We start from the raw sequence: 15,110 nt of genomic DNA, 5'->3' as shown, positions 1-15,110 counted from the left end.
AGAGTGAGATCCGCTCCGCATGGAGCTGAGCACCAGGTTCGAGTCATCTGAACAATTCAGAGTTCTTTCTGACCTGGCGATTGGCCCGAAATGTGCTTCCCCTCAACAATATACAATGCAGTTCTGGTTTTTTGGGGTCGCCTGCCTGTCCCCGCTGTGGGCCGACAGCCGCAGAAACAACTGATCACGCATTTTTTGATTGCCGCGAACTCCGCCAGTACTGGTCGTATGTTGGCGAGGTGACGGCTCGCATCGACCCCGAGCATCCTCGCCCAATTACTGTATCAAACGTAGTGGACAATGTGAGGCCGCCATGGCACCAGGAGAGACAAATGGTCTACATCGCGATCCTAGCCGTGTCAAGAATGGTGATTTGGACGTCGAGACTGCAAGATGGCCGGGGAAGTGCTGCCTTTTTCTGATCAGGATCTGATCGCTTTCTTTAAACACCAACTACGGGTAAAGATCAGATGCGACAGAAGAAGGCTGCATCACGTAGCTTTTGAAAGAAGATGGATACAGTTAACAAGTCTGTGTGTACGAAGAAGGGCCAAATTTGAATACGTGTTTCCCACCTAAGTGTGAAGCACTCAGTTCTAGGGTTTCTGTCGGACCCCTGCCCCTTTCCAATTCTACTTCCTTCAGCCTCTCAACCAGCCGAATAAATCTTGTTTCCCTTATTAGAAAGCCTCCAAGATTCCCAGCCTCTAAAAACAACAATTTTTTCTTTTGCCCACCCTTCCTCTCGAAATTCAACCCAGCTTGAAGGAAATTAAATCAAACACTAACACCCCCCGCCCTCACCGCCAACTTTTTTTCCCCCTATTTAGGACACAACCCCTCTCCCCTCCATTTAGAGGCTGCTCGCGAAACCCTGGTCCCTCTACAAACCAGAGTGAAACGAATGGTCTAGCATTTCAGATAGGGTCTTACTAACCAGGGTTTTTTTCATTTCATGGTCTAGCATTTCAGATAAGGCCTTACTAACCAGGGTTTTTTGGGGGGGTTTTTTCCCCAGTCCCTCGACAGAAATGAAATTTTATTCAGATTGTTATCTTTTTTGTATTTTTTGATATAAATAAAAAATGTTTTAAAATTGGGCTTAAGTAGGCACCTCCCCCTCCAACCACACACACATAAATACAAATTTTAAAGGGGTAACCATGATAAAAGAGGCTGGCCGAGAGAAAAATCATTTAAAATTTACAACAGAGACGAGATGGATCAACCAACCTCACCCCCCCTTCTTTTTGAGTTGGCCTTGTGCCTAAGTTTTTTGTTCATTTTTCCAATTGTATTTTTTTTTCCTGTGAATAAAATATTTAATATCGCAAAGTGTAGTATCTATTCCGGCAGATACTGCAAGCAAAGACCATATGTAGGGGCAACCCCACATATAATACCTTGGTCAATGTAGGGGCAACCCTTCATACCAATTGTCACTATCCAGCCCCCCCCCCTACTCCCCGGAGAGTTGGTCCCTATTTCCTCTTCACTCCTCACATTAAAATCGACCTATATACGTTTATATATTTGTATGCATTGGATTCACTCCTAAACTAATTAATCGATCATTATGAATTTTAATTATGTGTATATGCTTATATATTTTTATGTATTGAAATCATTCCTAAGCTAATTAACCGATCATTATTAATTTTAATTATTTGCATATTTTTATATATTTGTATATATTGGATCTACTCCTAAACTAATTAACCGATCATTATGAATTTTAATTATGTGTATATGTTTATATATTTGTATGTATTCGATTCACTCCTAAACTAATTAACCGATCATTATGCATTATAATTATGTTTATATGTTTATATACTTCTATGGATTCACTCCTAAACTAATTAACCAATCATTATGAATGATTAGTATACGTATATACTTATATATTTGTATGTATTGGATTCCTGTACTGTATTACCTAATTTGTTCGGTGGGGGAGCAAATAAATACCACCCTTCATACCAATTGTCACTATCCAGCTCCCTTAATCACCGGGGAGCTGGTCCCCATTTCCCCTTCACTCCTCACTTTAAAAATCGGCCTTGTGCCTAATTTGCTCAGTGGGGGAGTAAATAAATACCTTGCCTTTTTTTCTGTTGTTCTCGGCCTTCGAGCCGGGGTCAAAGTGTAGTATCTGTTCCGGTAGATACTACAAGCAAAGACCATATGTAGGGGCAACCCCCACATATAAGACCTTGGTCAATGTAGGGGCAACCCTTCATACCAATTGTCACTATCCAGCTCCCCTACTCCCCGGGGAGCTGGTCCCCATTTCCCCTTCACTCCTCACTTTAAAAATCGGCCTTATGCCTAATTTGCTCAGTAGGGGAGCAAATAAATACCTTGCCTTTTTTCTGTTGTTCTTGGCCTTCGGGCCGGAATCATCTCAAAGTGTAGTATCTGTTCTGCAGATGCTGCACTTAAGATAATTTGTATCAGTCAATGGACGGGAAACCCTCTATACTGGGACAATTATTATTTTTGGTAACCAGAGTGCCCCCTTTTTGCCTACTTTTAGGGGAGCTGGTTTTTTACCCCACATTAAAAACGGCCTTGTGCCTAATTTGCTTTGGTGGGGAAGCAAATAAATACAATAAATAAATAGAAAAGAGGGTTTTTAATATGAATATCAATACACACAAAAGAAAAACGAATTTGTAGGAGATACAGAGAGACAGAGAGAGAGAGAGAGAGAGAGACAGACAGACAGACAGACAGACATATATATATATATATATATATATATATAGATATAGATAGATAGATAGATATAGAATAGAAATTTCTGTTATAGTTATAAAAAATATTTTAGCTACACGCATGCATACATGATTCAGTTGCGATCATTTTGAAGATCTAACTTCCTCACACATGTTTTATCAGTTGACACATATATGAGGAAGTTGGATCTATTATTAAACGTTATTCTGTAAACACTGAAGTTTCATTGGATTAGCATCTAAGAAACAACAATACAATCATGTCACACACGCACACACACACACACACACATATATGTAGATAAATGCACATATATATATATATATATATATATATATATATATATAATATTTTCAATAAATATTAATAATCTTTACAGACACTAGGGTTTTTTTTTACGCAATCATCAGTGCAGTAAGTGGTCGGGAGATTCGGACTCAGTCCACAAAGCTAACTGGCTTGCGAGCGTTAGTATCTTTACCCTCGGTTACCGGCAATGAACATTTAAATGGAAGTTAATTTAAGTATTTATTAAGCATGTAAGCGAGTTTGACATCGTGACTATGCTCGCTTCAAAATATAGACTCCTTAATACGTCGCATATGTGTAATGCGTTTTTTTTTTTTGTTTTTTGTTTTTTAGATCAGTCATAAACAAGAGATGGTTGCTGATTAAAATCTACTAAAATAATTTAAAAAATTAAAAAAAATAAACTGCCCAGTCTGTCATTGCATAATTAGAAATCGTCAAAACGTTGGATTTTAAATAAAAGAATTCTTTTTATTTTACATAATTAGACAGACCTGCTTCAATTTTGTCATTATCCTCAAACAGTTGTAAATCTTTTAATCAAATATATAAATCTCACTATGTCTGTGTGTATGTTTTCAATTTGTATCTCTTCCTAGACGGATGATCGTTAGACGATGTGCAATAGCTCAAAAGATTGCATTTTTGGTGCAGAATTTTATTAGGGCATTTAATCGAGTAAAATAATTGGTAATGGGTTCAAAAAACTTGAAAGCAATAACACCTTGACTAGCGCAGTACAATGGCGTCAATATGCGCATGCGTTACATCGAATAAAAGAGAAATGTATTTATTAAGATATTTCACAATGTTTTGAAAGCGATTGTCTCCTTGGTGCAACGGCGAACATGACCGATTACTAGCATGAGTGTTGCGGATTCGGTCCCCATCATTTCTTTCCTTTTCTTTTTTTTTTTTTTACATTCCGATATTCTTGATTTTTAAATCTATATATAAAAGCGAAAATGTGTGTATGTATGTTTGCTTTTTGTGTATGTCCGCAAAAGGATTTTTTTTCGGTGGCTTCTCGAGGCCGTCGCTCATTTTTAAAACTTTTTATATCATGTCGAAATCATAATATCTACGAATTACGAACGAGGGTCCCCCGTCTATTTGATTTGCCCGACTTTGAAACGTTAAATATTCAACATTTTGGGATCGCCGCATATTGCCTTCGTTTTTCGGTATAAAAGAACCGAAACTCGATTCAGATCCATGGCCCACGGCCAGTGGGCACTTCGTGACCTTCAGGCCAAGATCAAAGGTGGGGTGGAAAATTTCGACGATTTTAGGCCCTTGACTCTGCTAAACACAGAGTTTAAGATTTTGGCAAAGATTCTTGCGAATCGTTTGCAGGTTGTCATCACTGACTTGATCGAACTGGACCAGACTTATGCTGTGAAGGGGAGATCGACTCAAGACAATTTGCATTTGATACGCTCGATCATAGAGGGGACAAAAGACGACGCCGAAACCGCGCTGATCAGTTTAGATCAGTCCAAGGCATTCGATAGGGTCGACCATCGGTTCTTGGGAGCTGTGCTAGAGGCCGCCGGATTTAATCTGGACTTCGGCAAGTGGATCTTTGTCCTGTATGATAGGCCGACGGTAGCGGTGCAGATCAACGGTAAGCTGTCGAGTCATTCGCTGTCTCTCGGTCGGTGCATCAGGGTTGTCCGCTGTCGCCTCTGTTGTACGTCCTGGCGTTGGAACCCCTCCTTCGCAAATTAACGGACGAGGCGGCTACACCAGTCCTGCGCGGAATAGCTCTCCCTGGAGGCACACGAGCCAGGGTTTCCGCGTTCGCTGATGACGTCACCGTGTTTGTGTCTTGCCACACGGACGTTCAAGCGGTGGTCGAGGCGCTCGCTCGATACGAAGAAGTCACAGGGGCCATCTTCAACCACAGCAAGTCTGTCGGCCTGCGGTTGAGGGTCTGGACCGGGGTAAATTCGCTTCCAGGTATTTTCAGCTGGACCAATGGACCGGTCCGTATTCTCAGTGTCTGGTTTGGACCAGGACTTCAGCTGGAAAAGAATTGGTCGGAAGTATATGGCAAGGTCAAATCGTCGGTGAAGACTTGGATTGAAAGGAAATTGTCCTTGAAGGGTCGGGCGGAGGCGTGTGCTACATACATCTTTCCGCTCATCCTTTACCGATTGTCTGCACTTCCTCTCCCTGCAGAATGACTAACCCGCTTGCAAGGGCGCCTCGATTCACTATTGTGGAACGATGGTAAGCATTATGTCTGCAGAGAGGTCTGTGTCCAGAGTCCGGTCTCTTGTGTCATAGAAATGCCAAGAGATTGGCTTTCCTGGGTCGTTTGCTTGAAGAAGACGCTCCTTGGGTCCCTGTGGTTGAGAACTCGTTTCCCAATCTCAAACCCAACCCTTCGGTAGAAGGTCGTCGTAGACCGAGGGGGGAGTCTAAGTTCTTCTCTGAATGCTGGACCGCTCTTAAAGCTTTGCCAGGGACCAGTGTCCTTGATCAGCCAAGAAAGAAACTTTATCGGGAGCTAGTGGAGGGGACTGCAAAGGATCCACTTTGTAGGCGGATGGGATGGTCGATGGAGGTTGTCCGTTCTCATTGGAGTTGGGCGCCGGGACGGGAGATTCTGAACAACTCGGAATTTTCCCTTACCTGGCGACTGGTTCGTAACGCGCTGCCCCTTCTCGACGAACTCTGCCGGTATAAAGAACATACGAGGGGCTTCTGTCCGCGCTGTGACGAACGCGAGCCCGAAACGATCGGGCACGCGTTTTTTAGTTGCAGCCGGATCCAGCCCTTATTGGAGTACGTTGGGGGGGTAACGGCTCGCATCGATGCCGAATATCCGCTCGATCTCGACAAAGGTTATTTTGTGTACGACATGGAGCCGCCGTTCCCCAGGGAGGAAAGAATGGTTTTCCTAGCGATCCTGGCAGTAGCGTGCATGGTGATTTGGATCACGTGCCTCAAGTTGGTCCGCGAAGGGACTTCTGTTCTGGATCGGGATCTGATTGTTTACTTTAAACATTTGCTTAAAGTAAAGATCAGATGCGATTGGAGGAGGTTGCCTAGAGTGGAATTTGACAAGAGGTGGGTGCACAGCACTAGTTTGTGCATCCGTCGAGGAGCCAAGTTTCAATACGTGTTCCCTCCTTAAGCATGGCACAGGTGGTGCTGGGGCCTTCAGAACCCATCCCGCTTAGGTTCTAGCTAAGAAAAACTTAAGAAGACTCTTGATTGGTGGTATAAATGAGATCCTGTTCCTGATTTTATTTTTTGGTACTAGAGAACCTCTGAGTCTGCCCATCCCCTTTGTGCCACATCCTTGCTTTTTCAACATCCCCGGTCACTCCCCTACTCAGAGGTCACCTTCCAACCCCCCCACCACCCGTTGCTTTGTTTTCTCCCACTACCATTAAGATATTTTCCCCAATCCCCATTAGGGATCGCCCTGCTTGTTTTCGGCTCCCCGAAAAACAGTGGGGGGTCTAGTCACCTAGATTAGTACAGGGGGGTCTCACTAACAACCCAGTAGGATTTATTTTTTGTTTTTGATATGAACACTTTTAATTAGTTTTTCCCCTCTCCACGAACAATCTTTCTCTTAATTTAAAAACTTTTTATTTTCTAATGGAATTGAACTTTATTTTTTCACACATGCACACACACACAAAATTAATATAAAAAAAAAAAAAGATGCATACACAAACACACAGACAACTGTTTTTAAATTGTAAATATGGTTTTGATTCTTAAACGCTGGGGATTTATTAGTTAGATTAAGATCCATAGAGTGAATGAGGTATTTTGGTAAATGTTGCCAGTCAAGAGTAAGACTCCAAAGTCTACATTTATTACTTTTAATCACTTTAGTCACAAAAACCCTGAACCCTTCCCCAATTTCTTGTAGGGCCTTGTGCCTAATTTTGTTGTTTGAAAATCTTTTGTTTTTTTTTACTTAATTGTATTTACAAAATTTTAAAAGCAATAAAATATATAAACAAGATCAAAGTGTAGTATCTGTTCCGGCAGATACTGCAAGCAAAGACCATATATAAGACCTTGGTCAATGTAGGGGAAACCCTTCATACCAATTGTCACTATCCAGCTTCCCTACTCCTCGGGGAGGTGGTCCCCATTTCCCCTACTGCCACCTTCCCCGACCTCGTTCTCAACCCTTCCATCGAGAGCCGTTACAGGCCGTGGGGAGAATCTGCCTACATGAAAGAGTGCCGAGCCGCGCTAAAACGACTACCAAGGTTCAGTGACCTTGTGACTGCTACCCGTAGGGAACTCTACAGGGATCTAGTGAAGGGGGCCGCCGACAACACGCTATGCACGCGTTTGGGTTGGCAACAGAGTGAGATCTGCTCCGCGTGGAGCTGGGCACCAGGTTCGAGTCATCTGAACAATTCGGAGTTCTCTCTGACCTGGCGATTGGCCCGAAATGCACTTCCACTCAACAATATACAATGCAGTTCCGGGTTTTTGGAGTCGCCTGATTGTCCCCGTTGTGGGAAACTACTGATCATGCTTTCTTCGATTGCTGCAAACTCCGCCAGTACTGGTCGTATGTCAGCAAAGTGACGGCTCGCATCGATCCTGAAAATCCTTGCCCAATTACCGTATTCAATGTTGTGGACAACGTGAGGCCGCCGTGGGACCAGGAAAGACAAATGGTCTACGTTACGATCCTGGCCGTGGCGAGAATGGTGATTTGGACGTCGCGTCTGCAAGGTTTCCGGGGGGGGGGTCTTTTTCTGATCAAGATCTGATCGCTTTCTTTAAACACCAACCACGGGTGAAGATCAGATGTGATAGTAGAAGGCTGCCTCGCACAGCATTTGACAGAAGATGGATACATGTGGCAAGTCTGTGTGTACAAAGAGGAGCCAAATTTGAATACGTGTTCCCCGCCTAGGTGTGGAACGCGCAGTTCTGTAAAGTAAAATTAAACAAGTAGCCTCTCAGCTAGCTGAGTGTGTGTTCCATCCCTCCACGATTAGGACGCCCCCAAGATCCCCATCCCCTCTTACCTGCAATTTTTGTTTTAACCCCCTCCTCTAAATTTTACCCATTTTGGAGATAAAGAAATACAAACTAACCCTCATCCCTTGCCCACAAAATTTTCTTTTCTCCATTCACCCCCATCTAGAGGGCATCCCCACCTAGAGACTGACCCACAGAAGCAAGGTTCCTTTTACAAACCTAGTGGAACGGGCAGTCTATCAACTAGAGGGGTTGGGAGGGTCCTACTAATCACCTTTTGTTTTTTCTTCCCCTGCCCTTGACACAAATGAATTATGGTACCATTTTATTGTTATCTTTTTTGTTTTTACAAGTCAATAAAAAATGTTTTAAAAACTGGGAGTTAAGTAGGACGTCCCCCAATATAAAAGGGTGAATGCGGTATTATGGTGAAAGAAGATACTAGCTGGGAGAAACTTTTGATTTTGTTTAGTTCTGGAGTGACAAGAATGACCAACGACCCTCACAATCCCCCCTTTTGAGTTGGCCATGTGCCTAAGTTTTTTGTTCATCATTGATTTTGACTGTATTTTTGACATGAATAAAAGATTTAATATCTCAAAGTGTAGTATCTGTTCCGGCAGATACTGCAAGCAAAGACCATATGTGGGGTTGCCCCCACATATAAGACCTTGGTCAATGTAGGGGCAACCCTTGTCACTATCCAACTCCCCTACTATCCGGGGAGCTGTCCCCATTTCCCCTTCACTCCTCACATTAAAAATCGGCCTTGTGCCTAATTTGCTCAGTGGGGGAGCAAATAAATACCAACCCCACATATAAGATTTTGGTCAATGTAGGGAAACCCTTCATACCAATTGTCACTACCCAGCTCCCCTACTCCCCGGGGAGTTGGTCCCCATTTCCCCTTCACTCCTCACATTAGAAATCGACGTGGGAGAGCAAATAAATACCAGCTTCGTGGCCTTCGGGCCAAGATCAAAGTGTATTTGTTCTGGCAGATACTGCAATCAACGACTATATTTGGAGGCTAACCCCCATATAAGACCTTGGTCAATGTAGGGACAACCCTTCATACCAATTGTTACTATCCAGCTCCCATTTCCCACCCATCTGGAGCTGGGCCCGTTTTCCCTCCCCCTCCCTCCATCTCCATATTGAAAAACGGCATAATTTGCTCAGTGGGGAAGCAAATAAATACAACCTTCGTAGCTTTCGGGCCAAGATCAAAGTGTAGTATCTTCCGGCAGATACTGCAAGCAAAGACCATATGTTGAGGCAACCCTACATATAATACCTTGGTCAATGTAGGGGCAACCCTTCATACCAATTGTCATTATCCAGCTCCCCTACTCCCCGGGGAGTTGGTCCCTATTTCCTCTTCACTCCTCACATCAAAAATCGGCCTATATATGTTTATATATTTGTATGCATTGGATTCACTCCTAAACTAATTAATCGATCATTATGAATTTTAATTATGTGTATATGCTTATATATTTTTATGTACTGAAATCATTCCTAAGCTAATTAACCGATCATTATTAATTTTAATTATTTGCATATTTTTATATATTTGTATATATTGGATCTACTCCTAAACTAATTAACCGATCATTATGAATTTTAATTATTTGTATATGTTTATATATTTCTATGTATTCGAATCATTTCGAAACTAATTAACCGATCATTATGCATTATAATTATGTTTATATGTTTATATATTTCTATGGATTAAGTCCTAAACTAATTAACCGATCATTATGAATGATTAGTATACGTATATACTTATATATTTGTATGTATTGGATTCACTCATATACTAATTAACTGATCATTATAAATTTAATATATTATATATGTTTGTATATTTGTCTAGTCATATTCCAAAAATCACATACAATGATGACTTTTTAATCTATTTATGCGTACAAGAAATTCTATCAAAGTAATAAGGTACTTGTGTAGTATAGTACTCATGAAAAAAAAACAAAGAAAATCTTACATATGACATACATAAAAGTTATTAAAACTGAAAGTCCCGTTTAATATTCGAGTAGTATGACTTTCATATGAGAAATAAGGTGATTCTTCACTACACCACCCAGATAACAAAATAAACAAATTCTTACTCCTGGCGTACAGAAAATATAACACAACAGAAAATTACATAAACGTATCGAGTTCTTTCATTTTTACATTAGAAAAAAGGTACTTGTACAGTATCCTTACCGAGAAATAAGGTACTTGTACAGTATATTACCCATATAAATAACAATAAATAAATAAATAAAATCTTTCCTTTGGCGTACGTAAAAGTAATCCAAACCGAAAATTATATAATATATTCGAGTAGTATGACATTTATATAGGAAATATGGTGCTTCTTTATTATAACACTCTATTATAAAAACAAACTCTCGCCTATGACATACAGAAAAATTCGCACAACAGAAAATTATGTAAAGTCATCCACTAGTTTCGTCTATATATTAAAAATAAGGTACTTGCACATTATCCTACCCAAGAAATAAGGTACTTGTGTAGTATAGTACTCATATGAAAAACAAATCAAATCCTACCTGTGACTTGCATAAAAGTTATTAAAACCTAAAATCACGTTATATAATCGATTAGCATGACTTTTAAATGAGAAATAAGGTGCTTCTTCACTATAGCAATAGATGAAAAACAAACAAATTCTTACTATAGACGCACAGAAAATTTAGCATAACAGAAAATTACTTAAAAGTATCGAGTTTTTACGTTTTTATATTAGAAAAAAAATGTTGCTTCTACAGTATCCTACCCAGGAAATAAGGTATTTGTACAGTGAAGTACCCATATGAAATATGAGAAATTCTCACCTGTGACGTACATAAGTTATCAAAATCGAAAATCATGTAATATATTCGAGTAGTATAACATTTATATAAAAAATCAGGTGCTTCTTCACTATAGCACTCTGATGTAAAAACAAACAAACTCTTATCTGTGACATAGGAAAATTTAGCACAACAGAAATTTATGGTAATAATTTTAAATATGTGTTGTACATAACCCGCCGTAAGGAAATTTTTTCCACATACGTGCTATAAATTTCAATGAAGATATAATTATTCCATACATATGTTGTGTAATACCCGTCCTAGGGTAGGTAAAATATTCTTTTGCTCAAGATGGCAAATGATACATAAACATAAAACTTCCTCTATTCTAAGAATAACAGGTATGTTCAAAATTTTTCTCATTGTCTTATACGGTCCCGAGCATAAATATTGATATTAATTTTAATATTAGTGCGAACATTGGCGAAGTATATATATATATATATATAAATATATATATATATATATATATATATATATATATATATATATATATATATATATATATAATTCCAACTGCAGCAAGGTCAAACATGGTTTCAGTTTATAGTGAGGTATACCGCTTTCTCCTTGAAAAGGGGAGGTGATCTCTGGACAGTTTTAAAACGTAGTCTTGATCGGACACGTCGGAATTCCCCGGTAGGGGCGCACAAGGCGACCAGCAATAAAGTTATTCCCCTCAAAGGAGAAGGTAATGCCCGTGAGAAACTTCTTAAATCGAACAGAATCATACTTCAATCTGATATTTATCTTCATATTTATCTCCCTCCCACGGCGGGATGATGTGTGATTGAAGAGCTAGCTCCCTAGAGAAAGAGCACTCGGCCTGCAGAAAATGCCTGGACAGTCCAATCGGCTTTCACTGATAGCGGCGCCCCAGGTGATTAACAATAAACTAACTCCTTCTCAAAGGGTTAGAAGGCAAAGCCTGTGAGGATGGACGGCCTAGAACTGCAAAGAACTAACAACGTAGTGTAATCAACAGAAAAAAAAAAAATTCAGCAATGGCCCAGACTCTGTTGAATTTGGTATCGAGGGGAAACCCCGAATTTTTGAAAATATTAACGTAAAATGAGTCACTTACTTTGATCGGCCTGTAGCCATAAAATAATCGTCTTTTCGCATTTCAAGCATGATGGAAGACATTTTAATTCAAAATTGCATATACGTAAACAGCTTTAGAAATTGAAACGTAATTTTTCCTTTTTCATTTTTTTTGTTCTCCGACAAAAGGAGGGTGGACCTGTAAATTCACCCTTGTCCGTTCGCCCGTTCATCTGTCCGCGTTTTTCTCAATAACTACGCCTTGGAATTGTTTGAAATTTTGTAAACTTGATGCCTTGGATTTTTATAAAACTTTCTGAAACGTTGTAATTAACTGATTTCTTTGTCTATAATTCGCGATAATTCTTAGCTGTGCCCAGGGGCTCTTTTAGGGCTAATAAAAACACTCCATTTTGGGGACTATTTTACCATATTTGTCCAAAATTTTCTGTGTATGTCTATTTAGCAGTTTTGCATAGTGCTGAACTCAAATTTAAATATGTTAAGGCTTTGGGTACTTTGGGGGCTAAATGGCAGGGAGCAAATGATGGACTTAGTCATTTCTTTTTTTTTTTTAATTTTTTTTTTTTTTTTTGCATGGTGCAGAACTCAAATTTACATATGTTAAGGCCTAAAACTGCACCGTTTGGTCATTTTCACCAGGATTTGACGTGCCCTAGGAGCTAAATGGTGGTGGTGAGAGGAATGCTGAACTTAGTCATTTTTAATGCCTCGTTCACTGTGCACTCACGGGGGACCATTCATGCTTGACTATTTTTTATTATTTAAGGATTAAATAGTTTAAGCCAAAGAATTAAAATAGAAGAATATGCGTCCAAGAAGAGAGAAAATTTATTTCCCGAACAGAACAGTTTTTTTTTTTACGAAGATATATGATGATACGAGACTTGGGTAATTTTAACATTTAATATCTTATTATTAATATGTTTATATATTTGTATGTAAAAGATTCACTTATAAAATTTGAGAACACAGCTGTTACGCATAAAAGTAAGTAGTGTGGGCTATATTTATTTTAAGTTATTTTATGGAGGGGGGGGGTTTAAATGGTGATGGAAACCTTTTGCTGGAAATTTGATCATAGTCTAGAACCCTTGTCTCATTTTTCATCAAAATCCATTACATGATTTTAATTCTAGAAAATGTCTCAAATTTAATGAATAAACTTAAAAAGAAATTAAAATCAGAGATTATTTGTGTGTAATGACTATGACTCAAATGAATACAAATCTTAAATATTTGTATATTTGTATCTTAAAATGAGAGGCTACGCCCATATTATGTCCCTACCTCCTCCCCCGCCCAAATCTGAAAATTGGTGAATATTTATTATTTGATATATATATATATATATATATATATATATATATATATATATATATATATATATATATATATATATATATATATAGTATAGAAATCCAGTGATTATTGGTCTTACAAAATATTATTGGCTGTAATATTTTAGAAAAACAATCCCAGCTAAATAAATATTGCTCAATATACCAGCTAGAGCAAATAAATCAAAATTTAGTAATTTAAATTTTATGACGTGAAATGGTTAAATTTGAAATCTTGAAATTTTTATTATATGCAAGACAAAGACTACATTTCAATTAGTATATCTCTTCTTAACCTATAGGTTTTCGATGTCTACCCATCTCATCAGAGGAGAAAATATTAGCAAATTATAATGGTTTATACCTAATTTGCTAAAACCAATAAACATAGAAAATCATAATTAAAAGTGTTTAAAGTTTTTAAATATCATAGAGTAAGAGAAAATTATATATTGGTTCAAAATAAAAAGGATACTGAATTTCGTATTTAACCATTTCACGTCATAAAATTTAAATTACTAAATTTTAATCGATATATATATATATATATATATATATATATATATATATATAATTTTTTAGAAAACTTTAGCCTATCTGTATTTTCACAAAGGGCTTCTACTCTATTTTAACCCTCTTTGCATATAGTTAAATTAAACTAAATATATCCTATTCCGGCCGTTTACGCTTACCAGCTGTATTCCAATAATTTATTATGATCGGTAAATTAGTTAAACAGCAAAATGCTGTGATGGAAATATATAAGCATATACACATTGCTATCTGTATAAATCAGCATAACAAAGTTAGTACAGAAAATATCAAAGTCAAGGTGCACTTTACGTTGAACCTACACAGAAAATGCAACACTCACCTAAAAATTGAACAAGATTGTTAAAAACGTGAACTCACAATCAGAAAATGTGGTCATTTATGTATATATTTTTTTAATTAATAAATAATACTTTTAAAAGGAATCGAACATATTCACCGAGAAGATTATTATTATTATTATTATTATTATTATTATTATTATTATTATTATTATTATTAATAATAATAATAATAATAATAATAATAATAATAATGATAATGATGATGATGATGATAATAAACAAAGTGTATTTAACATCGCCATACCTTAGTATTCGTTCCTTCCGCAGTGACGGCTGGTCTGGCCGTTTCTGATCTGTGTGTCAAATCTGTACAGTTTATATCGGACTCACACGCCAAAGATTTTATACACACCTTGATAATTGACTTGTTAGCAGCCAGTCATCATTCGACTTTCAATATTTTATGTACTTCCGTGTATACAATTGCGCGCATAATCCGCGGCCACCCTTTTAAACGCGCTTGGACAGAGTTTTGAGTTACTTACCCATGAACAAGCCTACTGGGTCAGATTGAGGAAGAGGGAGGCCAAGCCTATTGATGAGCTCGGAATGGTTTGTGTTCAACACAATTCTCGCTTTTTAAAATTATTTTTTTAAATATTTGTTTAGCTGTAGTATACGGACTAGTGCTTGTTAAGATGGAGTCAACAGATAGATTTATATATATATATATATATATATATATATATATATATATATATATATATATATATATATGCGATTTTAAGAAAAAAAACAGTACTTACTAAATTGCCATGTCAACAATAGTAAACTATCCAAAAATTATGAAAATTCATAGAACAACTGTTATTGTGTTTTTAGTAAAAATAAATAAATTAATTAATTAATAAATAAAAAGTCTATCAATTATTAATTAATAAATAAAAAGT

The 15,110-nt window shown here is 37.9% G+C and overlaps 1 protein-coding gene across 2 annotated transcripts in view; it reads right to left on the bottom strand.

Annotated features, from left to right (window-relative positions):
• The window catches only part of LOC145284562 (multicopper oxidase 3-like), a 149,252-nt gene that overhangs the window by 53,953 nt on the left and 80,189 nt on the right, over positions 1-15,110 (bottom strand). The window contains exon 1 of one of the 2 annotated variants that reach the window (XM_080133476.1): positions 14,465-14,785. The exons of the other annotated variant lie outside the window; for it this stretch is intronic. The gene's annotated coding sequence lies outside the window, so the exon portion shown is untranslated. Of the gene's footprint in view, positions 1-14,464; positions 14,786-15,110 lie in introns of those variants that run through there. 2 annotated transcript variants of the gene reach the window in all.

This window comes from Euprymna scolopes, chromosome 9 (assembly GCF_053919585.1).
Source record: "Euprymna scolopes isolate OS-2025 chromosome 9, ASM5391958v1, whole genome shotgun sequence".
Taxonomy (NCBI): domain Eukaryota; kingdom Metazoa; phylum Mollusca; class Cephalopoda; order Sepiida; family Sepiolidae; genus Euprymna; species Euprymna scolopes.
The sequence above is the reverse complement of the archived record's forward strand: the minus strand, read 5'-3'. Positions and strand labels throughout refer to the sequence as shown.